The following is an 8,597-nucleotide window of genomic DNA, read 5'->3' on the forward strand; positions in this document are numbered from 1 at the left end:
CCCCAAAACACTTACCTGAGCCCTATCTTTATCCAGCGATGTCCATGAGTTCCTTGGCTGTCCGGGACTCTCCCTTCTGATTGGCTGAGACACCGCAGCAGCACCATTGGCTCCCGCTGTTGTCAGTCGGCAAAACGGCAGCTCTGTGCCTGAATGGATGGATACATGCAACTCGGCTCGACTTTAAAATCACTTTAAAGAGGAAGTAAACCTTCTAAAACATTTCTTTAAAAAAAAAAAACCTGCAAGAGAAAGGCATTATTATACAGGGTTTATATAGCGCAAACAGTTTGCGCAGCGCTTTACAACATCGGGGAAGACAGTACAATACAGGAGGAATCAGAGGGCCCTGCTCGTTAGAGCTTACAATCTTGCATAGCATACTGGCTCATTATGAGTTACTTACCTGAGACGGAAGCCCCCGTAGCAACTCTCGTTCCTCCTCCCCTGCCATGATACCTGAGTGACTTCTGGGTATCGCGGCTCTGGCGCTGTCATTGGCCAGAGCCACAATGACGTCACTCCCATGCAAGAGCCGTCGGTGACGCCACGATCGCCTTCACTAACGGCACTCTCAGTGCGCCAGCACCGTTGTCTATGGCGCGCACGTGCCGTAGACATCGGTTCAGGCTTTTCTGCAAATATCTCCTAAACCGTGTAGGTTTAGGAGATATTTGTTGCACCTACAGGTAAGCCTTAATCTAAGTTTACCTGTAGGTTAAAGTGGTTTGTAAGGGTTTACAACCACATTAACGTTGACCTAGATGATCCATATATTTTACTTGCCCTATGGGCATTAGGGTGCATTCACACCACGATTTTGTCATCCGTTTTTTACTCACGATTTTAGCTTTAAAATCGTACAAATCTGTATGGCAAAACGGATCCATTCACTGCCATTCATTAATTTAGGTCCCCAAGTGCATCCGATTTGATCCGCATACGATTTGATACGATTTAAAATCGTATCAAAAAACGTGTCTGCCCACGATTTTTGGTCCTGATTTGAAATCGTATTACAATCGTGTCCGTTTTTTTTTTTTTATATTGTGGTCAATGTAAATCGTACTAAATCGGATGACTGTGCGATAAATCGTACCAGATTTTTTATTACTAGGGTTGAGCGAACCCGAACGGAGGTCCCCGCAAATTCAATAACCAGACCCTTTAGGTCTGGTATGGATATTCAGGGGAACCCCGCCGTCAATTTAAAACAAAAATGACGTGCGGTTCCCCCTAAATATCCATAACCAGACCCTTCAGGTCTGGTATGGATATTCAGGGGAACCCCGCCGTCAATTTAAAACAAAAATGACGTGCGGTTCCCCCTAAATATCCATAACCAGACCCGTTATCCGAGCACGTTGACCTGGCCGGCCGCAGAAAAGAGGGGGGGACAGAGTGCGGCCCCCCCTCTCTCCTGAACCGCACCAGGCCACATGCCCTCAACATGGGGAGGATGTCCCCATGTTGATGGGGACAAGGGTCTTATCCCCACAACCCTTGCCCGGTGGTTGTGGGGGTATGCGGGCGGGTGGTTTATCAGAATCTGGAAGACCCCTTTAACAAAGGGGACCCCCAGATCCTGACCCCCCCCCCCCCTGTGTGAAATGGTAATGGGGTACACTGTACCTCTACCATTTCACGAAGGAAGTAAAAAGTATTGTAAAAAAAACACACTGACACAAAAGAATAAAGTCCTTTATTTAAAAAAAAAAACCAAACTCCAGCGCTGAAAAATCCACTCGTTCCCGGCTTCCTGCGTTGTCCTGATCCAGCGACGGGTGCGGGTGATCTCCCGCGATGAGAAGATCCAGCGTCGGGTGATCTCCGCTCCGGCGATGAGAAGATCCATCCATCCGGCGCAGCAGCATCCCGGACCTCCTCTCACCGCTGGGCACAGCCCAGCGAATGAGCGGCTGAAGCTGTGACATTTCTTATATAGAGGAGGCAGAGCCACCCGTCACGTGACCCCGCCCCCTCTGACGTACCTCTGCTACGTCACTGGGGAAGACCAAGAAGAGGAAAGACCTTTCCTCTTCTTGGTCTTCCCCAGTGACGTAGCAGAGGTACGTCAGAGGGGGCGGGGTCACGTGACGGGTGGCTCTGCCTCCTCTATATAAGAAATGTCACAGCTTCAGCCGCTCATCCGCTGGGCTGTGCCCAGCGGTGAGAGGAGGTCCGGGATGCTGCTGCGCCGGATGGATGGATCTTCTCATCGCCGGAGCGGAGATCACCCGACGCTGGATCTTCTCATCGCGGGAGATCACCCGCACCCGTCGCTGGATCATGACAACGCAGGAAGCCGGGAACGAGTGGATTTTTCAGCGCTGGAGTTTGGTTTTTTTTTTTAATAAAGGACTTTATTCTTTTGTGTCAGTGTGTTTTTTTTTACAATACTTTTTACTTCCTTCGTGAAATGGTAGAGGTACAGTGTACCCCATTACCATTTCACACAGGGGGGGGGGGGTCAGGATCTGGGGGTGCATGCTTTACAGGAGCCCAAAAAAAAATGCATTTTTTTTTCTAAAGATTACTTATTTTTTAAGCTCCCTGCAGATTGGAGAACTCTAGCTCTGACTCTGCACTGGTCCTTTTTCCTATTTTATTTGTGCAATAGTCCACTGCATGACATTAGACTGCAATTGATAGAACTATATGAAATGTTTGACATTTCATTTAAGCTTGAAAATTTTTGATCTGTTGTGCAATGTTGGTGCATTAAAACAAATGGACTGCCCTCATGCATGTGCATTTTACAATGCACCACAATGGATGGGGCTGATTTTTGCCAGGAGCTGTACAACGCTAAAATGCAGCGAGTCTAACATGGAGCTAATTAACCACTTAACAACCGCCCTATAGACGAAATACGTCTACAAGGCGGTTGCTTAACTCTGGGAGGGCGTCAATGTACGTCCTCCCAGAATCGCGCGCCCTGTGGGGCGCGCACACGGGAGTCTCTGTGACCGCCGGGTCCTCCGGACCCGGCTGTTCACGGATCACGGTAAATCGCCGCTGATAGCGGCGGTTTACCACGTGATTGCTCCGTCCAATGACGGAGCGATCACTAGTAAACAAACCGGCGTCATGTGATGACGCCGGTTCCTCCCTCTCCTCTCTGTACCGAACGGTACAGTGTGAGAGAGGAGAGGGGAGAGAGCGGAAGCAGCAGCAGCTGCTGCTGCGGGCTGGATCTGTGACACATGCAGTCACAGATCCAGCCATCCATCCCTCCCTGTGCAATACTCTGCAATGCCCCCATACTCTGCAATGCCCCCATACTCTGCAATGCCCCCATACTCTGCAATGCCCCCATACTCTGCAATGCCCCCATACTCTGCAATGCCCCCATACTCTGCAATGCCCCCATACTCTGCAATGCCCCCATACTCTGCAATGCCCCCATACTCTGCAATGCCCCCATACTCTGCAATGCCCCCATACTCTGCAATGCCCCCATACTCTGCAATGCCCCCATACTCTGCAATGCCCCCATACAAAATACTCTGCAATACCCCACAATACTCCACAATACCCTGCAACGTCGTCTATGGGGATTTTTAAGTAGCGAAGTTTGGCGCCATTCCACGAGCGTGTGCAATTTTGAAGGGTGACATGTTGGGTATCTATTTACTCGGCGTAACTTCATCTTTCACATTTATGCAAAAGATTGAAGAAAAAATACTAAATTTGCCAAATTTTATAACAGAAACAAAGAAAAATTATTTCTTTTTACAGAATTTTCAGTCTTTTTTCTCTTATAGCGCGAAAAATAAAAACCCAACTGTGATTAAATACCACCAAAAGAAAGCTCTATTTGTGTGAAAAAAAGGACGAAAATTTCATTTGGGTACAGTGTTGTATGACTGAGTAATTGTCATTCAAATTGTGAGAGCACCGAAAGCTGAAAATTGGTCTGGTTATTAAAGGGGTTTACGTGGTCAAGTGGTTAAGTTAGGAACTGGAAAGATATAAGGTGGCTAATTAGCATGACACAAAATAGTTGTGGATACTTTGTGACATATTTTCAAACCAGAGTAGTATCAAATGACAATACGTGCAATTAGGAGAAACAAATGTTTTGGTAAATTTTTTTTATTTTTTATGGCATTTTAGTATGTAAAAATAAATGCTGAAATGGGTCCCTTTGGAAACAAAATGTGTCAATGTGTTTGTGTTTAGCAGTCATTTTGCACCTTTAAATGATCCTGACACTTTTAACAGCTGTGATGTTAAGATTATTATTAGGTGAGGTTTTGACCCTCTGCTAAGCATTTGAGACGCCCATCAAATTAATAGATTAAAACGAAGTGTCTCAGTTCTTAAAAACTGTAAATCAGTCCTTCCAGAGGAAAGGTCAAGTTTCAAGTCTTACTGATGTTTATCTACATGCAACATAATAATGTCGTTGCCATCCTTGACCGAGCACCGTGAATAAAAGTTTGCAGCTGTTTGAGAACTGGCATTTATAGAGGCCAGAAAGATGCGTTGTACACGGGTTATAAAGTCCTAACTTGCAAAGCGGTAGCGCTCAAATTTTGACTTTGCAAAGCTGAATAATGCACATTTTTCACACAGAACAGTCTCTACTTTTTTTGGCACACTAATCACAAACTTGGGAAATTATAGAACAGAAGTTGGGCCTGTCACACCAGCAGGCACACATCATGATGCATGTATTGTACACTCACACGGCAGTGTGTTGTCACATTGCTTCACAGACTTTTTTTCTTCACGTTTAACCAGTTTCCACCCAGGCAAATTCTGAAAAGTCCATATATCATATTTTTATTCTTGCTAGAAAATTACTCGAACCCCCGAATATATGTGGTGTTTGCTTTAAAAATAAAAATGCGATCATTGAAATTTATGTCACCCGTTATTTGCGCAGCAATTTTTAAAACCATTTTTTTGGGGCGGAGGGGAAAACAATATAGAAGCTATTTGTTTTTTTGTTTAAAATATAAAATGTTACGCCGAGCAACCGGATACCCAACATGGCACTCTTTAGAATTGCTCACGAAATGGCACCAAAGTATGGTACTAAACTTCCGTAGGTGACGCTTTAAATTTATTTTTACATGTTGCTAGTGTTGGGGTTTCAAAGGAGATCCAGTGCTAAAACTATTTGCTCTCGCTCTGACATTTATGCTGATACCTCACATGTGTGGCATTAACACTGTTTACATATGCGGTTGTGCGACCTACTTATGCGTTTGCTTTTGCGTGCGAGCATGAGGGGGCATTTATTATACACAATTTATATACCGGCAACAGTTTGCACCGTGCTTTACAATGTCGGTGGAGACAGTACAGTTTCAATACAGGAGGAATCGGAGGATCCTGCTCATAAAGCTTACAATCTTTTTATTTACATTGTTTTTTACACTGTCCTTTTTTTTTTATTCCTATTACAAAAAATATAAATATCCCTTGTGATAGACATTAGGCATGGTGGGTCGTCCTTATTGAGAGATCTGGGGTCTATAAGACCCCAGATATCTCCTCCCTCCTGGAAAGTATAGGATTAAAAAAAAATCTGGTTTCTAGGAGGAAAGAAATTACAGTGTTTACATATCGGTCGGAAGTGATGTCATGACATCTGGTCCTTGGCCAGCTCTGTGGAAGTCCGCTGCTGAATCAGATTTTTGGCTTCTCTGTTGCACAGGAGAGCCCAGAGTCACCAGAGGGTGGTGGGTAAAAAGACGAAGCCTACTAATGAGCCGCTAGGATGGCTTTTACAATGCAGGGAATCGCCTGGCTGTAAAAAAAAATCTAGATGATTCCTATAGCTGCAGGCATCATCCAGATATCCCCACTCAGTCTACGATGTAATGCGAACGTCATTTCAATTGGGTTGCAGGAGCTGTAGGGACACTGCTGCTTCTCTAAAATTGCCAACCAACAGTGTGTGTGTTCGGGGCCACTCGCACAGCACATTGGAGAACACCGGCTGTGCGCGTGTAGCCACTCCAACTCAGTTGAAATGAATGGGAATGCATGGAACGCGTGTATTCCTCTGCAGTTAAAACACGGCCTTCGTACAAGTGTATTCTGCACGATGCCTGTATGAACGAAGCCTTATTGTACTTTACATGCATTATCCGACCCGGGTACACAGACATTGTGTTAAGCACTGCAGCTCAAAGCGCCTAATGCCAATGGACCCTTAGCCCCCGTTCACACTGTGCGACTTGACATGATTTGACCGTTCCAAATCGCATGACAAGTCGCACCCTATTGTTGGCAATGGAACCATTCAAATTGGCACGACTCCGACTTTGTGGTGCTGCAATGCTTTAAAAAAAATAATCAAGGTTCCTGCACTATTTTGTGATTTCAGGTGCGACTTGCATCACACCTGAAATCGCGTTAAGCTGCTGCTTTGAAATAATGCTACTTCAAGTGAAGTAGCAGGATTTCAAAGTAGCATCAATGTCAGCCAGGGCTTAGTTACAAAATGCCTAGGCAGAGTTTACTGTCTGTGAAAACATGTAAAAAGAAAAAAAGATCGGTGAATCCAGATAAAAGGACAGCTATGTTATGTGTAAATCCTAATTTTCCTCATTTAACATTTGAACTTGCCTCTAGCCATCTTCTCCTTGGTCTGGAAACCAGACATGGGTTTTTAAAACGGGAACAGGGGAGAAAAGCCTATATCTTCATAGAAATTCAGCAGGCTATATTTGATGAGCTACTAAGCATTTTAAAGCGGAGTTCCACCTGTTAATTAAAAGTCATCAGCCACACTTTGTAGCTGCTGACTTGTAATAAACACCTGTCCCATGGTCCAGCGATGTGGCAGCCTAAAGCCTCACTCTAAACCAGTAACCCAAATGTGACATGTTGGGGGGTGAGGAGTGCTTAAAGCAGAAGTTCCACTTTTGGCTGGAACTCCAATTTCTAAAATGTGGTGTCCATTGAAAGTGTGTGTTGCCCCCCCCCCCCCCCATTATACAACGTGTTTGCATTGCCCAGGTTTAAGAACGCATTTGGTAGTAGAGTAGAATTTTTCTTTATCTGGTAAATGCCGTTTTGATAAGGGCTACAAAACTTTTTTCTCAAGCATAAACCCATTCAACACATTTCTATTACACAGGAGTACAGACATGTTTAACCACTTAACGCCCGCCGCACGCCTATTTACGTCAACAGAATGGCACGTACAGGCAGATGGGCGTATATATACGTCCCTGCGGCTTACCTCGGGGAGCGATCCGGGACGACGGCGTGGCTGTTCGTTTTATAGCCACCCCGGAGCTGAAGAACGGGGAGAGCCGTATGTAAACACGGCTTCCCAAGGCTTCAATGTGGCGGCTGCATCGATCGAGTCTCCCTATAAAAAGGGATCACTCGATCGATGACGTCAGTCCTACAGCCACACCCCCCTACAGCTGTAAACACACACTAGGTGAACCCTAACTCATACAGCGCCCCCTGTGGTTAACTCCCAAACTGCAACTGTCATTTTCACAATAAACGATGCATTTTTTTAAATGCATTTTTTGCTGTGAAAATGACAATGGTCCCAAAAATGTGTCAGAAGTGTCCGCCATAATGTCGCAGTCACGAAAAAAAATCGATGATCGCCGCCAATAGTAGTAAAAAAAAAATAAAATAATAAAAATGCAATAAAACTATCCCCTATTTGGTTTGTGCAAAATTTATAGCATTTACAAATCGATACACACTTATTGCGATTTTTTTTTTTTTTTTTTTTTTTTTTTTAACCAAAAATAGGTAGAAGAATACGTATCGGCCTAAACTGAGGAGAAAAAAAATATTTTTATATAGGTTTTTGGGGGATATTTATTATAGCAACAAGTAAAAAAATATTGAATTTTTTTCAAAATTGACGCTCTATTTTTGTTTATAGCGCAAAAAATAAAAACCGCAGAGGTGATCAAATACCACCAAAAGAAAGCTCTATTTGTGGGGAAAAAAGGACGCCAATTTTGTTTAGAAGCCACGTCGCACAACCGCGCAATTGTCTGTTAAGCGACGCAATGCTGAATCGCAAAACCTGGCCTGGGCATTTAGCAACTAAATGGTCCGGGGCTTAAGTGGTTAAATATATGCTGAGAGAAATATGTTGGAATACTATTGCTGACCTTCCTCCTAAAATGCTTTTTGCCTTTCTAATGCTGATTAGCTGATGGGTTCAATAAGTTCTGAGTTCATTTTAATTCACTGGCTGTAGACTCGATTTAATGTATTGAAGCCAGAGTCATCAAGCAACTAAACTTTCCCGAAAGAGATTAGCAGTAACAGCTCTTGTATTTCTGTCATGGTAGTAGCCCTTTAGATGGACAGTAATGTTTTATCGGATCTTCCTGACATTGCACGTGAGAGGTTAACTTTCGTGTGGTTCATATGGGAAAACAGAAATCCCCTATGAGACTTGTGTAAACATAATTGAATCTTACAGGAGGAGGCTCTACTCCCTTGAATCTGTCTGCCATTACTGACAAGTGGTTTAAATTGATAGAGTGCATCCCATGTGGCATCTGTACTCAGTACTTGAGTTTCTAAGCTAGCCAGCTCCTCCTCATATCTATGTATTGTGTGACATGCATCAGTCGTTCGGGGGCTTT

This window comes from Rana temporaria, chromosome 2 (genome assembly GCF_905171775.1).
Source record: "Rana temporaria chromosome 2, aRanTem1.1, whole genome shotgun sequence".
In the NCBI taxonomy this organism is placed as follows: domain Eukaryota; kingdom Metazoa; phylum Chordata; class Amphibia; order Anura; family Ranidae; genus Rana; species Rana temporaria.